At 40.9% G+C, this 21,680-nt stretch overlaps 1 protein-coding gene across 4 annotated transcripts in view; it reads left to right on the forward strand.

Moving 5' to 3' along the window:
* Positions 1 to 21,680, forward strand: part of Kif21a (kinesin family member 21A) — a 115,698-nt gene that overhangs the window by 23,989 nt on the left and 70,029 nt on the right. The gene's annotated exons all lie outside the window — the stretch shown is intronic.

Here is a 21,680-nt window from a genome sequence, read left to right on the forward strand (position 1 = left end):
GGATGGATTGTCTCCATAGGAGTAGATTAAAGCAATGTTAGCTGTCTGTCTACACTGTTCTTGTTCTCTTGTCAGTAGACATCCCCTCTGCCCTGCTGTACACAGAAGACATGGTGGTAAATGTCATAAGTCCATAAATGATGACAGCGATGCTGCTTCACCCTTTCTTTTCCTTTGATTCTCCCTAATATTTGGAATAAATCATTTGAAGTAGATTTACATAAAACATATTTAGATTTCTTTACCTTCACTATCTGCTACATTAGTGTTTTCTACCCGGGTCATTCAAAGGGGAAGTCTGTTTATTTAGAGAGTCAGCTGGGACTTAACAGGTGTTTGGTAGAGAAAATGGCATGATTTCATATTCTTTATTTTACCCCAAACATCTAATACTAATTTGGTCCTAATGGAAAATTCGTCCAACCTGTTGTTGCTAAAGGTTTTGCATCCAGCTGTTTGTGCACCACAGCTGAAATCCTGTTGGTTGTAGTTGGGGATAGATTAACTCAGTCTTTTCGGTTTCCTTGTTTGTTACTGTGGGTGCCCTCTCTGAGTTCCTTATAGGACCTGTTTTCTTTTCTTACTCCAGATTAATTTTTTAGTTTTCCTCCTTTGCAATAGTGATGCCCTGGTTAGGCCTATCTATCTTAGTCTCTTTTTATATCTTGTCTTCTCCAGTCTAGCCCCCAAATAGGATGATATTACATCAGTTTTTGACCACTTGCGTCTCTGGAGCCCGCTCATGATACCGATACCGTTTCTTTTCATCAAATAACAAACCGTTGCTGAGCCTAGCTGCCTTTGTAGTTGAAGGCCTTCGTATTCACTTTTCTTTCTTTCGCTTTTGTTTGCTTAGGGCTGCTGCTGACCTTGTTCCCCCACATCCAAGCCTGTTTATCAGGGAGCCTGAACAGGCAGCTAGCCCTCTTGAGAATCACAGAGAGAGCAGATGGTCTTGTTTTTGAGACATGGAAACAATGGCACAAGGGAACCAGGTCCCTTGCTTTTTTTGTTCATTCAGCCGTGAAGGAGCAGAGCCAGGATTCAAATCCTGATCGCTTAAGCTGACATGAAATCTGCTCATTGGCGTGGTACAATACTGACTACCTGTGCACTGCCTGTGTCTGTGAGTGCTGGCATGACTATATCTGAGTTTTCTGTGGCCTTTCTTCCACTCTCGATTGGACAGTCTAGTGAATTTTTAAAATGTTTTGCTTACTTGTTGACAATTTCATACATACATGTATTAATAATATCCACCCCAACTTCCTCCTCTCAGCCCAATTGTTTTAGAAACCATAGTCATCAAATACAATATGAAGCAGTCTGTCCTAGAATTCATGATATATTAGCCTCATAGACCAAATGAAGATGCATAGTCAAACCAGCAGCTTGGTATGGAAAGGCCAGGTCTCTTGGAAGGGAACTCATATATACCAGTTCTGAGGTCTCTTGGAAGGGAACTCATATGCCAGTTCTGAGCTTGGGCACCAGTCATGAGTGACATGACTGCTCCTGGGTATGGTTGAGGGGAAGGTTTTATTGTAGATAGGAAGGAGAAAATAACCAGAGGCATCTGGAAGGGTCCTGACTGAACTGGGCCATGAGAAGAAGAGAAGGGAGAGGAGAGAGAGTTAAGAGGACCAAGAGAGCACATAGGAACCAAGAGGGTACATAGCTAAAGTTGCTGAGTTATATAGGTATCAGAAACTGGGGAGGAGACATGAGGCCCAGCCCATGAGCTGGAGAGGTTTAGGATAGGGAATAGGGTGGGAAGTGTTGGGGGCGGACAGCAGGTGCTGAGTGAGATTTGTTCTGGGTTTCTTTGAGACCTAATATTAACAATACCCCAACTAGTCATCATATGCTACCAAGTAAAATTCCCAGTTCCGGAAAAGGGTTACTCCTTGAGTTGGTGGCCAAAGGAGTCCCCTGAAACATTAAGTCTATTACTAATATTATTGGTTACTGTCTGCAATCTTATGGGAAGGCTCCATTGCTGAATGCCACTGAACGTGGAGAAATAGAGCTGGGGCCCAGCTAGAAGTTTCCGCTTTACTGACTAGCACTCACAGTGCTGGAAGGTAATACGCATGATACTGGAAGAGAAGAATAATCAATAGCACACAACCAGTGCCCTTAGATCTACAATAATGACCTGCTAGTAAGATATACTTGTGCAGTAGTGGCACAACTGTTACGGTAGTAACCAACCACTTTTTTTGGCTCAATTTAAGGCCTATTCCATGAGCTAGAACCCATCCATGCTTGAGACTGGTAAGTGGCAAGAGCACAAGGCAAGGCTGTCAGTGTTACTCTGCTCAATGCACATAACAATGAGATGGCTCCTAGTGACGTATCGCTAAGCCCCATAGATCAGTGCATTGCTCAGCACCAGCAGAGAAGCTTTCTCTTGTAGTAGATAGTAATCAACAGATATACCCACAACTAGACAATATGCAGACACTGAGAGGCTTTTGGGTACTGAGCCCTAAGTAGAATGTCTTTAGCAAAAGCCTTTGCTCAAGGTTCAGGGATCCATGTGAAAGAGAAGATGGAAAGATTGTTAAGAGTCAGAGGTGAGTGACCCCAAGGAAACATCACCATCTTTCAGACACAACAGGATGAGTTCCGAATAAGAATTCACAAAGACTGGGGCAGCATAAACAAGAACTGTGCAAGTTCTATCCAGACAAAACTTCAGCATGGAAAAGGTGAAGTGGGCACAAAGTCACGCCACTAACCAAAAAGCCATTTGTAATTGGGAGGGGAGAGAGAATGTTTCCATTGGAGTAACACTGCATAACAACCACACTCCAGGCTAGATCCTATGCTCAGGAGGAGGTGGACAACCCAAAATAGACTCCTTGGTTTGTGTGTGTGTGTGTGTTTGTGTCCTCTTTTGGGAGTTTTTGTTTTGACTTTTTTTTTCTTGGCGGGGGGGGGGAGAACCTGATGTAAAGAGGATCTGGGATGAGTTGGAAGAGGAGAAAAACTGTCATCAAAATAAATGAATGTTGAAAAAGACAGTAACTACAGAGTGAGGCAGTGTCTGAGGAAGGATAGCTGAGCTAGCCCTCTCCCTCCATGCATCTATTGTACACAGGAGCACTTGCGTGCACATAGAAAATGATCTGAAAGATACGTGTCTCAAATGCAAGCAGGAAAGACAAAGATCTATGTGTTTGTTCTGAGGCTCTTTTAATATCCTCCAGTGCTCTCAGCCTCACAACAGCCTAAATGAGTTGTTGGTTCTGATATTGATCAACAGCCTAAATGAGTTAGGTTCCGCACTGATCATTCTCTGTTTTACAGATCGGGAATGTGTATTGTTTCCCATCAGCAAGTTTTTTCCTTCCTTCCTTCCTTCCTTCCTTCCTTCCTTCCTTCCTTCCTTCCTTCCTTCCTTTCTTCCTTTCTTTCTTTCTTAGTAGAAAAGCAAGGTTTTTTTTTATCATTTTATAAGAGGCAAACTAAAGTAAATATATGCACGATGAGAAGAACAATACACACAGAGATACACACAATATAACCTGCTGTGTTTATTTAATGCTGTGCATATGTGTATGTATGTAGGGCTGATGTTTAGGGGTGAGATGAGCTTTTGGGGCTCATTTCAGGAGAGACTGACCCTCCCCTTAACAGCTATTGATTGCCTGTCATTTAATTTAATTGTCATTATTATTTTTTTTAAAAGTCAGAGGCATACTAGGTAGCTCTGTAGTTATGGCTGGCATTGGACTCACAGAGATTATATGGGTGACTTTAGATATTTGGGCTTCTGATTTCTTATGAATTATCAGAACTCTCCATATTGATACATCTGCCTCCTGAGTGCTGATATGCAAGGCATGTGTTACCATACGTAAACAAAAATTAAATACATAAATTCATATACATACACGTGATTTATTTTGTGTGTCTGTGCATGCCCATGTACACACATGTGCATCTCATCACATACCTTCATAGTCAAGCTCAGAGGACAGCTCGTAGGAGTCTATTCACTGTTTCCACGGATTGTGTGAGTTCCATGGATTGAATTTAGGTCATCAGACTCAGCAGCAGGTACTTTTAATTGCTGTGGCCTCTCTTTGGGCCAAGTACCTAGGTATGAAAGGGCTTAATAAAGGTAAAACAGCATGTAATATATCATATCTATTATGCAGATTCTCACAGACAAAATCTGTAGAATCTTTGTGTCTTTTGTTGACTTTGGATACTATTTAGGGTTAAGGAATACTGTCTGTAAATATTAATACATGAAGATCACAAAACTGCATGACAGTTTTAATGTTTAAATAAAATACATTAAAAATCGTGTGCCTGTTAACGTTTTATTTATGTCTAATTATTTGCAAGATTAGCCTGGAGTGGCAAGGGAGATTATCTGGAGAGAAACATATGTAATTTCCTTTAAGATTTGGTTAAAGAAAATGAAGTTTATATTAATGGAAAAGATAGTTAGACAAAGACTACATTTGACGTTCACATGGCATGTGCATTGCAGATGGTACCGGACTTATCAAAAGAAAAAAAAATTGGCTTAGAAGAAGCTCTGCTTGGCTGCCCCTGAGCATTGATTAGCATCTGAATGGTGGAGTGAAAAGAGCTGAAACCAAGCATTCCCTAACAAGGAGCATTAAGGATTTCTGCCAGATTGATTTATTGTTGTTAGATACTCAAGGCCTGGCATAGCTAGGTCTTCTCTGGTCGGCCATGCCACTGAATCCAATTTCTTAGGCTTCGGTTGCTGTTTGAGGCTCAGCGTTGTATGGCTTGAAACCTCTTCCACTTTTCTTCTCTTTCCGTGCTCTTCCTAACAAAGCTGGAAGGTGAGACTCAAATGTTATTTGAAGTCCCTTGAAAGCCCCGAACAGTGTCAGGTACATCATCATCTGTGCTTCGATCCTCAACCTTGACCAACCTTTCTTTGTAATTTTTTTTTTTTCGTGATTTCTCACTCCTCTGTGATCATAGTGATAATTAAAGTTTTAGTCTTTTCCATCAGTCCTTTGGAGAATGTATATATAAAACAAAAATGTCTGTTAGCCTAATAGAACTTGGCTTAGTCTTGGTTTCCTAGACAGTAGAGCCAGGGACTCTTGCTCTTCCAGGAGTACAGTGCTGGTATGGCAAGACTGAGGGAAAAATGAAGCCAAGCAGAGAAAAGATGGCGGATACAAGGTGCCTCATGATTGATTTGTAAACACAAGCCACAGTTGTCTCTGTGTGAGCCATCTGGACATACTCAGTCCAAACCATCAGAGGAAGGAAAGGGGAATCCTATATCTTTTTTTTTCTTACCCTGTTATTTTCACGGGTGAGCCTTTGCACGTAGCCCTCTTAGGTCCTGCTACTTGGGCATCTGTGCATGGCTGCTGGAGAGTCAGATCTTACAACCCATGGGGTAGGTCTCCAGTTGTGTCTAGAAATGGGAGGAGGCATCTATACCCAAACGGCAGCAGGTATTATGTACTGCTATGGGCTCCCTCTAGATGAAGCTGAGACAGATTAAGCGGTTAAACGGTAGTGCAGGAAGGGCTCAGAGATCTGTGAAGGATTAAGACTGCGTTTGGCACACAGCAGATTCTTGGTGATGCTATTTCTGAAAGATTTTCATGTGACGATGTTCACTCTTAACGTAAATCTCAAGTATCATTCTTATAGGGCATATTTTCCCACAAACTCAGCCTTATTTACTCTTTGACCGTTGAGAGCAATGACGTGACTGTTCTGAATCCCTTCAGCCTGGGATTATGAGAACACAGTGCCACAAATGCTCTCAGCTGAGGAAAGCACCAACTGCTTCTTTGTCCCCAGCTGAGGGAGCCCCTTCTGTGGTCAGTTTGACCTTTCCACTTGCCATTTACTTCCTGGCCAGCATAAATGATTGACAGACGTTGTGTGCTGACTACATGAGTCAACAAAGAAACAAAGGAGTATCCGACTGCTTATGAATGCAGCCGGTCTTGTGAGCGTGAGCGAGCCTGGGAGGAAATGCTAAGCAACCCAAAGGTAATCTCCTTTATGCACAGCAAGATACATCATACACATGACTGCAGTCAGAGGGCAGTGGTCAGCAGTTGCAGTGGTGGTGGAAATTGCAAGAAATGGTGATTGATGTGTGCCGTGGTGGATAGTGTGGAATCTGATATATGTATGTCTGACCATTCTTTGTAGTTTTCCTGTCTACCCTCATCTAGCTTGAACTATCTATGGCCTTAATTTACTGAAAATATCAAATATTTATTTACCCTTAAAAAAAAAAACAACTCCATGTCCTGCTGGTTTATCCTGTATATCTCTGATTTTTGCAATTCTTTTAATATTCGTTGGTCTCTGCTTTTTTGGAATTATTCTGGTGTGTAGCGTTTGTGCTAACCGTTACTTAATGTCTGTAATACAGATGTGTTTCCCAACTAAATTATAATCCTCTGTAAACTCAAAAACATGGTCCAAATCTTTCTGTACTGTTCAGATGACATCTCTTATCAAATGAACTTTGGCTATCTACATTTAGAATTCGAAAGGTAATTTGGATGAATCTTGGATGAAGTCTTCGGTATACACACCTCCACCGTTTGCCATCTAAACCCGAGGATAAACGAGATCTGAAATTTGTTCCTGAAATTTGCTATCAGAACTCTTGTCAAGCTGAGGAAGCCCATGTGGTGAGTTAGCATCAGATACTCATCTTCCAGATACGTGCTTCAGAGATGAGGTCAGCGTATATTATACTGAGATCCCAGCCATGGCTCCTTCTGTCTTGAAAATAATAAATAATTATACTCCATTATTATAATGCTGATTACTCAATCATATGATTAGCATCACAGTGAGGGCTCCAGCCAGGCAAGCAGCTTAACGCAACCCGGGGAACATCACAGGTGTTGGAGAAGAGCCATGTGTCAGCTTGAACTTTGGCTCTCAGTGATTGATCTGTTACTTTTCTCATCTTTAAAACAGTGAAAAATACTATGTACTTCAGGTTGCTGTGCAGCATGAAAACAGTATGAATGGTTGTGTGTCTAATAGATACTTAACGAAGGGCAGGTGTTATGTTGTGTTACTCCTCGGTACCGTGGGTCATCTCATTTGGTTCTCGCAAGTACGGATCTTCATTTCTTTAAAGTAGCTAGGCCAGGGCTCAGTTGTTAGCAGTGCTTGCTGCTCTTACAGAGGATCAAACTTTGGTCCCAGCACCCACGTTGGATGGCTCATAGTTGCCAGTAAATCCGGCTCCTGGGGATCAGATACACTTTTCTGGCCTTCTCTGGGACTTGCACACACAGGTAACTCTAAACACACACAAGCATATAAATGAAAATAAATCTTTAAAACCCTGACTTGCCTGGAATTTGCTGTGTAGACCAGGCTGGTCTTGAATTCAAAGAGGCCTGCTTCTGCCTCTTGAGTGCTGGGATTAAAGGCATATAGCACTGTGCCCAGCCCTTGATTTCTAATGAGCAAGTTTTACGGTTTAGAAAACTGTCTTACTTTACGTACATAACTTCTTGTTAATTTTTAAATGATATAACATGAATCACAAATCATGTTTGGTATAACACATGAAATTTGTGCCGCAGTTGTGTGATACAATGAGGCTCGTTGACTTAGTTTTTTTCTTTTTTGAATAAATTCTAGTCTCTTCAGTAAGAACTGTCTTTTAAATTATTTTTAAAAGATTTATGTGTTTTTATTTATGTGTACAAATGATTACCTACATGTGCGTTTGGGTACCATATTTATGTCTGCTGCACGCGGAGTTCAGAAGACATCCTTGGATCCCCTGGGCTGGAGTTACAGACAGATGAGCTGCCATGTGGGTGTCGGAGTGAAGTCTGGGTCCTCCATAAGAGCAGCATGTTGCTTTTATCCATTGAAGAAACTACCCAGCCCCCAAGAACTACCTTTAAGAAAAGAACACCTGTTTGCCTTTCACCAGAGAGTTGGGTTTTCTGTTTGTTTTCCTATTAGAAGAGTTCTATTATTTTACATAATAACAATGTTACGTATTTCTGTCTAATAACTTTGTTGTATACCTCAAGTAAACATTATTTCAAAGGCTCTTATTTAGATCCCTTACATGCATGAAAATAATGATGTTCTGAGAAGCAGAGAGTGGTTCGCACAACCGGGAGAGTCCCTCATAAGGTTTCTTCCCCTTTAAGTAGCTTAAGTAGCTTCCATTTTTATCCTTCTATGAAAACGCTGGGTGGGAAGAACGCCGTTGGAGGGTTCAGCGTATGGGTGAGGAGATTCAAAGATGAATTAGCTTTTCATTTACAGTCTCATAAAACGCGAGTTGGTTAGATCTGTTGCTGTGGGTGGGAGAATGGCCAGTCGGTCAAACAGCGAGAAGGTGTGCAGTATAACGTAGTAGTGGGGGAGATGAGGAAATGATCAAAACATTAAATCCAGAATTGTGTGATATCACAGCAGATTGAGGAACAGAAGGTGAAAACCACTTGTAACATTTCAAAATAGGTAGACAAAGTAAATGTGAACTGAACGTTTTCAAGCTGCTGTGAATTCATATTTTAAATCATTATTATAACTGATAAGTAGTGGCTGGGGATATAAGATTAGCAGAGGACAGACCACAGGCTGGGATTCTGGCATGCTCCAGAAATGCCAGCCAATGGGAATAAATGTATTTTAACCCTCGGGAAAACTCTTTTATGCCTTTAAATTGCTTACAAATATTATTTGATTTTTGGGAATTTTGTGCTTGTGACAGCGGCAAGCTGACCCCAGTGGAAAGAGATGTGTAGAAACCTGCCTTTGGTTGCCAGTTAGGGCATCCAGATTATATGCCGTAGGAACATTCTTTATGAATGGATATCCTATGTTTCTCTTCTGAAGTCTGTACTATATAATAGAATGCTGGCCTTCTTGGTATCTAACTTGAATGTGTAAAGCAGATCTCTGTGCTTTAGGGACATGAAAAGCACCAAGTGACATGTGAAATACATGTGAAACCACACATACATTTTATTTTGTTAATTATTTTTCATTTTTCTCTGACTTTCAGGAGACTAATAAGCACATATGTTTTTATTGAGTCAATTTTAAGTAAATATTGAATGAACTTTAATCTCTATGAGATTTTCTTTTCCATTTTCCATGGTTTCTGGCTTCATTTGTGGGGGGGAATTTTTTTTTTTTAATGTATGTGAGTATGCTGTCACTGTCGTCAGACACACCAGGAGAGGGCATCGGATCTCATTATAGATGGTTGTGAGCCACCATGTGGTTGCTGGGAATTGAACTCAGGACCTCTGGAACAGCAGTCAATGATCTTAACCTCTAAGCCATCTCTCCAGCTTGGGGGGTTGGGGGTGGGGATTCTTAATGTGTATTAATTTTCATGATCTGATCTAATGGTACCGGAACCTGTTCTTTTCTAGGAGAATAGGTATCTTTCAAACTTCTTGCATAAAGGAAGCTAAGGTTTGATCTTTGTATGGAACAGTTTGATGCTTCGTAGTCCAGCTGTACACCTCTATGTATTTAGAGACCAAGTTACCACAGTCAAAAACAGAATAAAATTTCTGAATTTTAATTTTTTGGCTTCTGTGCTCTGCAGATCCCTAATTTTATTGAGGAATAGGTGAAGAGGTGATAATGTGTTGGGCTGGCTCTCTGATCTGTCTGGGGGGAGTGCTGGCATTTCAGGATTCTATCACCTTAAGCTGGACCTTCTCACCTTCTTGTCTTAACCACACTAATGTGGAACATAGAGGTTCAGGCATTTAAACCAGTGAAGACTTTTCTTACTAGCCATTCAGCCAACTTCTAGTTGCAGGTGTTGCACAGGACTCTACGCAGTGCTGAGCTTCCTTGTGGAGCCAGGGGAGACGTTTCTTCTAAACACCAACCAGCTTCGAGCTGCAGGTATTGCATGTATTCCATTGCAGAGCCGAGCTCTCTGTGGAGCCGGTAGAGACTTAGAGTTGACTTGTCTCGGAAGACTTTAATGAAACATCAAAAAGAAACCAAGATGAAACATACTAGTGTTTTAGCTCCTAATTAACTATTAACATTTCCCTCTAAGCAGAAGCTTAGTTCTTTAAGTGCGTGCTGGATACTTTTATATCAACTTGCCACAGCTAAAGTCAGTCATCTCAGAGGAGTCAACCTCCATTAAGAAAATGCTTCCATAAGCTTGGTTGTACACAAGCCTGAAGGGCATTTTCTTAAGTAGTGATTGATGTGGGAAGGCCCAGCCTGTTGTGGCTAGTTCCATCCTTGGGCTGGGCCTAGGCTCTTTAAGAAAGCAGGCTGATCAAGCCACGGGGAGCAAACCAGTAAGCAGTACCTCTCCATGGCCTCTGCATCAGCTCCTGCCTCCAGGATCCTGCCCTGCTTGAGTTCCTATCTGGACTTCTTTGATGATGAACAGTGATGGGAAAATGTAAGCCAAGTAAACCCTTTCTTTCTCACGTTGCTTTGGTCACAGCAATAGCAACCCTGAGACAAAGTGTAAAGAGAAATTCTCAAAAAAAAAAAAAAAAAGATCAAGTCATAACTGCACAAAGATTCTACAAAGCTAAACATACAATCAGAAACTCACAATTGTGGAGAATTACGATGTTGCAAAGCCAGATACAAATTATCCTGGGCTCTTTTTAGTTCCTGTAATAACCACTCATTGTCCACACTGGTGTCTCACCTAACATCTTTTGACTATCAGGTAGAAGCTTTAGAATTAGTCTTAGCTGAGTGCTAGCTTCTGACAATCCAAAACTTGAGGGTTGTCATCAGGTAGCGTCTGAGGCCTATAGTAGAGTTTCCTGCACTTGGTTGTGATTGGCACTGTGGTCTCTCAATAGTGTACTTGGAAATCCTTTAATAGGAGGTTCTTTGTTCTAACATTAAAGTCTCATGTAATCGCTTTTGTTTTGGAACATGTTATTCCAAATAACCCGAATCCAAGTTCTCAGGCTATGTTGACTTCTGTTCCATTTATCTCCTCATCCCATTGAGGACAAAGCTGTGCTTGGTATTGACACTGGCTCTATAACGGTCAAGGTGGTAGGTAATGAATGTTTTGTCATGACATCATAAAGCCCAGTGGCTTTTCATCTGGCAGATCCCACACTACTTTGTTCAGCCTCTAAGTCAGTAAAGTTAGGGTGGCAACTACTTCCGGCTGCCAGAGTCCATGTTAGTTAGGGCATAGGTTGGGCTGCTTCAACAAAGACTGCAAATTACAAGAGCTCAATTAAAATAGAAGTTTGCTGTTCTTCAGCATTATAGGTAATTTATAGACAGCCTAGAGCCGATAAGTTCATTGTGTTGGAGACTGGAGAGCCTGTTCTGTTATCTCACTGTTCCTTATGTGTTTGTCTGGTCACATGATCCAAAAGGGTCTATCGCTGGACAGGGATGATGATTCATCCTTTGTACATAAGGATATACTGTCGGCTTTAACCCGGACTTGACCATCTAGCTGCTAACATGGGGGCTTAAGATGTGTAGGGAAATTGGGTAAACAATAGAGAAAATAAAAATAAAATAAATAAATAAAAACGGGAGACTGGATTTTGGGGTATGGTTAGCAAATTATGCCCCAAAATATAAAGCACTTATTTGAATTTTGAAGACTAAGAGAAAACTGTATCCTAAATAAACAATCTTTATGACATTGAAGGTTAATAGTTGAGTAGGATAGTTGTAAGCCACAACAGTCTAGGCTTTTATCACCTGCCTGTGTGGTATGGAAGACATAATTGCCTTTATAACAATTGCAGTTCACCTTCTAGAGACCACGGGGAGCATGCACGTGTGCGTTGTATTTAAAACCATGTGTTTAAAAATTTATTTCTTTACCCGTGAGTTTTTCCTCTCATTAATATTTAAGGAGGGATAAAGTACATTGTAGACCCAAAATAGCATCGAGTCTCAGGTTTTACATCAAGATCCCCCCTCTAACTGCAAGGAAATAAAATCTGTAATCTACAGCTCAAAAAATTTCTTTGTCTTCAAATCTTATTCAGAAAAAGTAGTGTGCATTTTGTATTCTCCACTTTGTATATACAGCACTGTGTATTCTCCATTTTGTATATACAGTCTAGCACTGTGTGTAAAGTTGATGTTCCAGGAGGATGTGCAGAGTGCTTTCTCTTTTCACCTAGATGCAGTGCTTGGCGCGAAGGGAACGGTTATGAAGACTGGGTAGTTCTTATGCAAAGCTCACACTACATATTTGATTTATATTTATTAGCACCCAATGAACTCAAAGGTGCCTGGTGTAGGTGTTAGTGGCTGTATCCCAAACGCTACTTACCTGTCTTCTTCCCTATTTGTTCAGTGGCTGCTTTCTCATCTCTATACCTAATTTCCCATTCTTGAAGCTGAATCAAAACTTTCTCTCTGCCCCCATCCCCAAAGAGAAGTTTTGACTATGGTGCATGGTGCCTAAGGCGGGGCAATTATCCAGGGATCTTTGCCACCTGTTCCTTGCTCTGTGTCATCAATCCACTTGGCTTGAGTGACTATGGCTTGCTGGAAATTAGTCAAACAAGCCAAAGTGATGAAATGTCCCTTGTTATATAGAGGAAGCCTTCGCAGATTTGAACAACAGCTTCTCCTGTAGTAAGTGCCCCGCTGTGGGAGGTCCACCAGGCTAGAGATTAGGTTGGCATTTAAGATCTGAGACCTGGCTATGTGCCAGAAAGAAAATACAACTTTCACTTCTACTCAATAAGCCACTGAGTTCTTCAGTAACTTGAATGAGCTGAACTCCAGCTAAGAACCACTCCAAGCTTAGTGCTTACATTCCAGCCTGGTGGAACTCTAGCTGTGACTTTTGACTTATAGAAACTAAGCTCTGACATGTGTGATTTGTGTGTGTGTGTGTGTGTGTGTGTGATGTACATATGGATTAATATGTGTGTGTGCATGCATGTGGACATATGTGCATATTGAGGCCAGAGTTATAACTTACTGCCTTATATTTGGGGACAGGACTTTTTACTGAAACTGTAACTCACCAGTTCAGCCAGACTGCCTGGCCAGTGAGTTCTGATGACCCTCTTGTCTCTGTCCTCCCTGTGCTGGGGGTTATAGGTCTTCATTGCTGTACCTAGTTTATGCGAGTTGGGGATAATCTAACACAGGTCCCATGCTTGCAGGGCAAGCATTTTACCAAGGGAACTATCTTTAAAAAGCCTTTGTGTTTTCTTAGGTCTAAACTTTACCGTAAATTTGTTACTCAGTAATAAAAGTGAATATTCAAAATCCTGCTGCTTGAGAGGCAATAATAATAATAAAAAATTCATGTTCTACATCTCATCTCCCTACATCCTGACGTGACTACCAGTACTGGGGCTGCTTCTCCAAAGCTGGGAGACTGGAGAATATACCCTAGAGCTGGATTGACAAATCTCAGCTTTTGTTTCATTTCCTTGGTTGAGTTCAGCTTGTAAGCCACGTGCCTGTTTACTTGATGGATTTGTTTTAGATGAGCATAAAGGTGGACCAGTCTGACCTTAGTGGCCACGATGTAATTCTTATGACTGTATTGGCTTCCACGCCCTGAGTCAATTCACTGGTCCAACAGCTCTCTAGAAACAATAGATTTCGTAGTTATAATCAGAAGTTTCCTTAGGTTAAAAGTACACCTTTGTTAATTGATTCATTTTCTGTTTCTGTTTCTTCAGAATGAGCCTATCAAAGTCCTCTTTCCTCTCCCTCCTCACACAAGCATTTTTCTTCCCTCTTCTGATTTGGGTTGATTATTTCCCAGCTAAGGTTTTGAGACAGTATGGCATCAGTATTAACAGAAGTTTATTCTGTATTACCCATGTCCTCAGCATCTAAATGTGAATTTTCATAAGCCCCCGTGTGATCTGCATAGTCATGTAGCATGTTGAACTGTAAGTTTCTTTTTGTTGTTATTTTGTTTTTGTTTTCTTTTGTTTTGTTTTTTGCCTTATTTCCTGTATGGCAAAACAAAGCTATAGATGGTGGGAACTTAAAGTTTTTCCTTCCTTCCCTCCCTCCCTCCCTCCCTCCCTCTCTTTCTTTCTTTCTCCTACATATTTCTCCATAGAGCATAGTATTATACAAATAAAGGATTGATTTTTTTTTAAAATTTAATTGACTCTGGGAGGATGTTTTTTCCTGTTTTCTGGAAACAATTGATTCTTACACTTGGCTTTAAATCTAGTTTAGCTCACCATTCTGTTAAGAGGGCAAGAACTTTTATAGTTATCTTTTCTAAAGGGGGAAGCTAATGGCTTTAGATAGCTCTTAATGTCAAAAAACAAAACAAAATCTCTAATGGCTTTTCACTCAGCGTTTAAGACTCAGGTCTGACCTTTACCGTCAGAGTTAATGGATGACATGATCTGTTTCCCCAGACAGTCAGTATAGAAAGAAGATTCAGTTCATTTATCAAGGATACTTTGTTCTCTAGTGTTTCTTTAGAATGTTCAGGAGGTAGAATGTCTGAGGGGTTGTAAGGAGCAGGCCCTTAAACAGGACCAACTCCATTTTGTAATAGGAAACTTGAGAAGACATGTCTGGTACTTGTAAAGACAAGTCTGGAAATGAAGCTGTGCTGTGATAACCAGACACAAGTGGTTATCTGCCATGCACGTCAGGAGTAATGCCAAATCCAACATAAAAGAGGAGCCTGTCCAGAACACTTCTTCACACTTGTAGCCATGATGGGCTGATGTGATCCTGCGGACAAAGCCTCCTCAGCACCAGATCATCAAAGAGTTAACCGAGAGACCAATGCCTCTAGCTTCTTCATGGTCAAGCACCCTATGAGGTCAAATTATCTGGAAGCCACAGCCTGACCCCACCTTCCTGAACTCCTGGACTTGTAACCCAAAACCATCAAAAGGACTCAGGTTATATAATCCATGAATGAATGATGTGTTTATTGCTATGCTTATTTCTCTGGTAGTTAGCAATTTATTATTTGTGTTTATTGTGCCTATTGTTAGAGGCAATACATAGAAAATGTGGCAATATCTTGTTGTAGCAATAGCCTTAGCATTTGTGATAATATATTGCTTGCTGTGCATTATCATTAAAGAAGTAACTGAATCACAAACCCTCTATCTCTTGGTGTACTCTCTCTTCCCTCTCGAGGAGCTGATGATCTCACAGTCAAATCCAGTATAAGATCCCTGAGTGGAACAGGACCGGTTGCTCCTCTCCCTGCAGGGGATTCTAACCCCTTGCTCGGAACAGATAAGAGTCCCTGCTTGCGACAGGGGTAAAGCTACCTTGCTCATTTTCTTTCGTCAGTGGTAATGGGCATTTTAAAGGTAACAGGACAGATTAAACAGCCAAGACTCATAGGAACTGCTGTTTGCAGCTTTTCTTTCAGACTTCATGAGCTCATGTCAAGTTCCATGAATGGCAGTCTTCTGACTTTCTAAATAGCAAGCAACCTGAAAAACAAAGCGACTGTATCTTAGCTATTAAAAAATTGATTTTTATTGAAAGGAAATTTCATTTCACATGCTCTTGTACGGATTTTTAAAAATACAGTATTCTAATTGTAGGAAACTTTAAAAAATTATTATTATTTAACAAAAATTGACTTGTTCCTTGAGTCTTATTGATACTCTTCAGGTCAGGTCTGCCTCATTAAACTTAGCAAGCACGGTAGCTCAACATACAGAGTTATTTTCATAGTGAATCCAATGCAGTGTAAACATAATTTTAGAATTATATCTAGTATACTGCACCTCTGAAGAAATTTCTCTAGTAACATATCTTTCAAAATAATTAAATATACAGTGATGTGGAAAAAAGGTGCTCAAACATGATTTATGGTTTTGGGAATAATCAAGTTATGTCTGTCTGGTGTGGTTGTGTGCGTGTGTGTGCGTGTGTGTGCGTGTGTGTGTGTTTGTATGTATGTGTATGTGTAATCTGGTGTGTGTTTGTTCCTGAGTATAAGGAAAGTATGGAAAAAGGGTGGAAGACAACTTTGAGCAGATTTTTCAGGAGCCATCCACCTTGTTGCTTGAGATATATTGGACTAGAGTAAGAAGGTCAACTTTTAAATATTTTATTTTATGTATACGAATGTCTTGCTTGCATGTAGGTTTGTGTAGCATGTAGGTACAGTGCCCTCAGAGTTCAGAAGAGGGTGTTAACATCCTACCATGTGGATACTTGTAACTGAACCGAGGTTCTCCTCAAAAGTAGTAAGTGCTCTTTAACTGCTGAGCTGTCTCTTCAGCCCCACTGAAGTTGTATTTAATAGGAGAAATATCGTGGAAGAAGTGTCATTGTTTTGGGAGTTGTGGCCAGAGGACCCTAAGAGATGGGGTCTAGGTCTGCCTCCAAACAATGTTGTTCCTCACTGCTTCAGAAGGTTTGGTGCTGGCCTAACAGTGTGTTGGAGTCATTCAGAGTGCTAATTCACAATATTGAATCTGGGTCTCACCTCTGGGAATTCCGATTTAACATGTTTGGGTGGGACGTGGGAATCTCCATTAGTGTTTACTGAGAACAAAGTAAACACATTGAGCTTACCCGGCCGTTCCTTCATGGGGCCAGGCCTGAGAACTGGTACCATTCTTATCTGTTGTTAGTAGCTGACACTCCCTCCATGGCTTCAACTTGTTTTTGATGTGCTGATTATTAATACTCTTCCCTGTCCTTTTGACTAAGATATGCATCTCCACAATCTTATAGGATTACCTGCCATTAGTGCCCCATGAGTAGACTGAGAGTATGTCACAGTGTACCTGTGGTCCTATTTATGACGGTTCCCTTGGAATGATTTCTAGTTTCTTTCAAAAGTGACCAGGTTTGCACGGTAGATTCTAAGATGGTTGTTAACTACGCCTTACAGTTTGAGGCACTCACTTCCTGTTCATGTGAAGCTGAAGGTCAAGGATTAGTTTCCCTTACTATTGTAACAAATTGTCACAAGGATAGTGGCTTTAAAGAGTACAGAAATTCTTTTCCTAGAGACCAAAAAATCCTAAAATGGGTTGGCAAGGTTGTATTCTTTCTGGAAGCTTTGGGGCGAGTCTTCCATTGTTGCCTCTCCTTGTTTATGAAGCCACGTATATTCTTTGGTTTTTGATCTGTTATTTTTATAGTTGTATCTGTTTTTCTTGTAAGGGAATAATCTAATAAGATAGTCTTAGTAGGCAGCATAAAATAAGATACTCCGCTTTCTTCCAAAAGCATGTATAGTTTCATTTATCACTTTACAAGATGATTTTTGAAATTCCATGCATAATTGTAATAGACTAAGTTGTTGTACTTTATTTTATTTGAGATGATTCTCTATGCCTCAGGCTGGCCTTCAACTTGCTACTCTTGTAACTAAAACTGACCTTGAGCTCTGGATCTTTCTGCTTTCACACCCCGAGTACTGTACTGACATTACACTGCTGGCTGTAGTATTTACTCAGTGTCTTATCTCTTAGGAAGCAAGAGGGAAAGGGGTTTTATGGTTCCTGTAGTGTGTTAGGAACATCTGGAACAGACAACAGATGGTTCAAATGGGACAGAGGCTGCCTTGATGTGGTATCTATTTACTGGAATGGACTAGAGGAGGTTTAAAATGGGGGACCTCAGAAACCTCGGTGGCTTGATATCATGACAAAATAATAGCCACCCTAATTTTTAGAAATTTAAAAATAAATACAAATTGGTTTACATTAGGACTCAACTGGAGAAGCAGTTAAGTCGTAGCCATGATGAAGGTCATTCAGCCCAGCAGTAGAGGTAAGGAGGACAAAGGCTCAGTGTGGAGGATCTGCTGGCGGCAGGATACTAGGAAGAACAGCCGTGTCAAGGAGGTACCAGAAGAGCCGGTTACAAATAGGTGTGGGCAAAAGAGCCTCCGAGAGTGGGAATCAGGTCAGGTTATAGGGTGAACTAGAAAACTGCCATTGTGGCATGAGATGAGATCAGACTCCCTCAAGCAACAAAACAAAATCAGAGAGTTAGCAAAGACGGGCATGCATGCCACAGGAAGTTCACAGTACCCACAAAACTGGATCGGGGACAACAGTGCTTTTTCTAATATGGTAAGGAACTCAACAGTGGCCAACTGTAAAAAGAAGGGATTTGTGTGGCGGGGCTGTTCTCGTCCTTCTTGGAAAATATCTTAACCAGTCAGTTAGCAAAAGAAAGGCTTATTTATCCCTTGGAACTGGCGAGCTGATAGTGTGAACGTTTGGGGAGCACTGTTTTCATGCCTTTGCAAACATGGGCTTGGCTGTCTGCATCCTTGTACTTGGGTTAATAGTGGTGCTACTGGTCTAGTTTTGTAAGGACCTGTGGGTTCCTGCGCACACAATGGGATATGTGTAGCATGCCAACAATGGGATGCTATAAATTCCAGTAGCATGGTATTATTTATTCTTCCCTAGCAGGCATTTTTGCTGTACCTAGGAGTCACTAACATTCCAGTCTTTAGCATTCAATTCACCCAATTCAGAGTAAGGACTTATTTTATCATACTAATTACAATTCCGTCTAAACCAAACTAGTTACCTAGGGAGTTCTGCTCCTTTCTGGATAAGTTCTCTTATTGGCGATAGAGGGAGATACAAACGGTTATAATAAAGATGGGGGCTGGGCGGCGGTGGCGCACGCCTTTAATCCCAGCACTTGGGAGGCAGAGGCAGGCGGATTTCTGAGTTCGAGAGTTCGAGGCTAGCTTGGTCTACAGAGTGAGTTCCAGGACAGTCAGGGCTACACAGAGAAACCCTGTCTCGAAAAACCAAACCAAACCAAAATATATATATATATAATAAAGATGGGAGAAAACCCCTATTTTGTAACAATGTAGCCCAATTTCTTGGTGTTCTTGCCTTGTATGCAAGAGGCCCTGGGTTCTGTTTTCTGCAATACCTTCCCCTCTCTCTGTCTCACACACACACACACACACACACACACACACACACACACACACCTTGTTTGAAAATAGGGGGAAACTATTTGGGAAGATTGGTTCCAGTGTGAGAGGAAAGAGATGAGCAAAGGGAAGGGAGATATGAGTGAAAATGACCAAGTTCATTAGAGACATGTCTGAAACGGCCAGTGAATTAACAGAATGCCATAACATTCCTAATGGAGCTGGAGGTATGACTCAGTGTGCAGAGAACTTGTTGCTCTTGTAGCACTCCTGAGTTCAGCTCCCAGAACCCACGTGAGGTGGTTCACAACCTCCAATAACTCCAGCTCCAGGGGATCTGACACTCTCTTTTGGCCTTGGCACGTGTGGTAGACGTGCACATAGATACACACAAGTACACACAAAAAAGGTTCTGTGTCCCACGTTGACCTGAATGACAATGCCGAATAAGGCTTGATCAGTCATAACTGAGAAAAATCATTTTGGAATTGTGCATTTTCTTTGCTAATGAAGGTATAAAACACACAACTTGATCATCTTCGTTTAGCTGTGTGAATACAGTTGTGTGACTGCATGCTCAGGTAATGTTCACTGCTGAATGTATACATGCCGGGAAGAGCGGTTTCACATTTAAATTCTCAGAGACGCAGGATTTTCAAAGTGTGTCTTAAAAAAAAAAAATTAAATAAAAAAAATAAAAATTAAAGCAGGAGTTAAAGCATCCGAAAAAGTAAATATTACATTCTTGATGGAAGACCCGGAGGCATCTGAGATATTATGCTGACTGCAGAAGAACTGGCTTAGGGGATTTTCGAGTGACCGTGTAGTAACAATGCCAGCACTTTATACACACAGGCTTTCATTACCACTCGGTGTCTTGTCTGTTCAAGATGCTACAGTGTGGATCTGACAGTGATACCTTATACATGTTTCATGGGTAAGTAAATTGAAGCTGAGAGAATAACTTACCCAGGGTCATGGCTAGTATGGATAAAGACCTATGTAGAGTTTGATATTTGATATCTGATCACAAGGCAGCAAGCTAGCCCTTTACGGTTTCGTGAGTAGTGGCAGAAGATATAATACTACCAGTTGGAGTCTTAAATTCTTTTATTGCTCACAGTACCTTCAGATACATGATATACATATTCCCAGCTGCTTTCTCACTCCCTCCTGATCCGCTACGCGCAGTGCAGTGCAGACGCACCCATTGTGTAGATGTTGTGCATGTAGTCAGGGCATGGGGAAACTTGCTAAGAAGGTGCCGGGATTCACTGCTTATAAGGGAAGCAAGAGCAAAACAACCTTTGTCTGACGGAAGATGCTTCCTCTTAAGGTTGCATGCTGAAAACAAGATTTGATCTCTTGGCTTATTGAGTATATTCAGCTATAAAAATAGTTTGGTTATTATGAAGGCAAAAAAACAAAAACAAAATCAAAAAACGGGAAGCACGGCATGATTTTTGACAAAGTGACTAGATTCAGTCTCACAACATCCTGTGACTTTCTTTTCTTTTTTTTTTTTTCAATTTTTTTTGTTTTGTTTTTGTTTTTTGTTTTTTTGAGACAGGGTTTCTCTGTGTAGCCCTGGCTGTCCTGGAACTCACTCTGTAGACCAGGCTAGCCTCGAACTCTTGAACTCAGAAATCCACCTGCCTCTACCTCCCAAGTGCTGGGATTAAAGGCGTGTGCCACCACCACCCAGCGTTCTGTGACTTTCCGATGGCACCATTAGAGTCAGAGTCATTTCCCCAGTGGCCACCAGAACATAGGCTGGCTCTCTTGTGCTGGAGTTTACAATAGCAAGGAAGGAAGAAGACAGAAGACACACAACTAATGATGGATATGCTGTGTAGCAAGAAAGAAGTATTTTTATTACTTCCTTTAACAGGGTGGCATAGAAAACCTTTGCTTTGTTTTCTTGATTAATTAAAATATGACTCGAACCTAGAGTGAACCTTAGAAATACCAATCTAGGCCCTTTATCTAATAGAATATAGGAAATTAGAGATGGAGTGTCACTGAATACTGTTCAAGAACGAGTTTCTCCTAACTAAGCAGTGCACAGCATTGGAACAAACTCTTTTAAGCTGCTGTAGTTTATCTGAAGGATGTCCGTGAGAAAACACTTGTGCAGTTAACTCCGATTTATACAATTTAAAAGATATATTCTTTATCTTTAGAGAGTCACTAGTGGAAAAACAGGAATTCAGTTTGCTATCTATTATATGAAAATCACGAACAGGTTTCTGGGAGGGGAAAACAATTCAGCTTGAGAAAAGGCAAAGGATGTCAAAGTCTGTGAGAGTTTGGAATCTTATAAACAGTTGACAGATACACAGGGGATCAACGTTCTAGGTAGATGGCAAACCACATCTGTAGTACAGGAAGCACATAGGCGAGAGCCAGTAACGACGAAGTCTAAAGAATCCCACAGTGACTCGGTGTGGATCAAAGTGAGTCGGATATGCATTCCTATAGTGCAGGAAGAATTCAGATGACAACATTCTTAGATCCCAGGCTGAATGTGGACATTTTTCTGGCAATGACTGATGAAGTTAGGGTAGTTTGCCAGAACTGGTTATGTAGTGGGAATTTAGAAAACAAGGATGTCACAGTGGAGGTTAGGAAAATAGGAGGTTATGGATCAAATTACATTTTGTTCTCTTTCATTTATCTATCTGTCTGTCTGTCCACTCACCCATCCCATCCACTCACCCATCCATATGGATCAAATTACATTTTATTCTTTTCTATTTGTCTGTCCGTCTATCTATCTATCTATCTATCTATCTATCTATCTATCTATCTATCTATC

Source organism: Grammomys surdaster, unplaced genomic scaffold (assembly GCF_004785775.1).
Source record: "Grammomys surdaster isolate TR1022 unplaced genomic scaffold, NIH_TR_1.0 125953, whole genome shotgun sequence".
NCBI classification, from domain to species: domain Eukaryota; kingdom Metazoa; phylum Chordata; class Mammalia; order Rodentia; family Muridae; genus Grammomys; species Grammomys surdaster.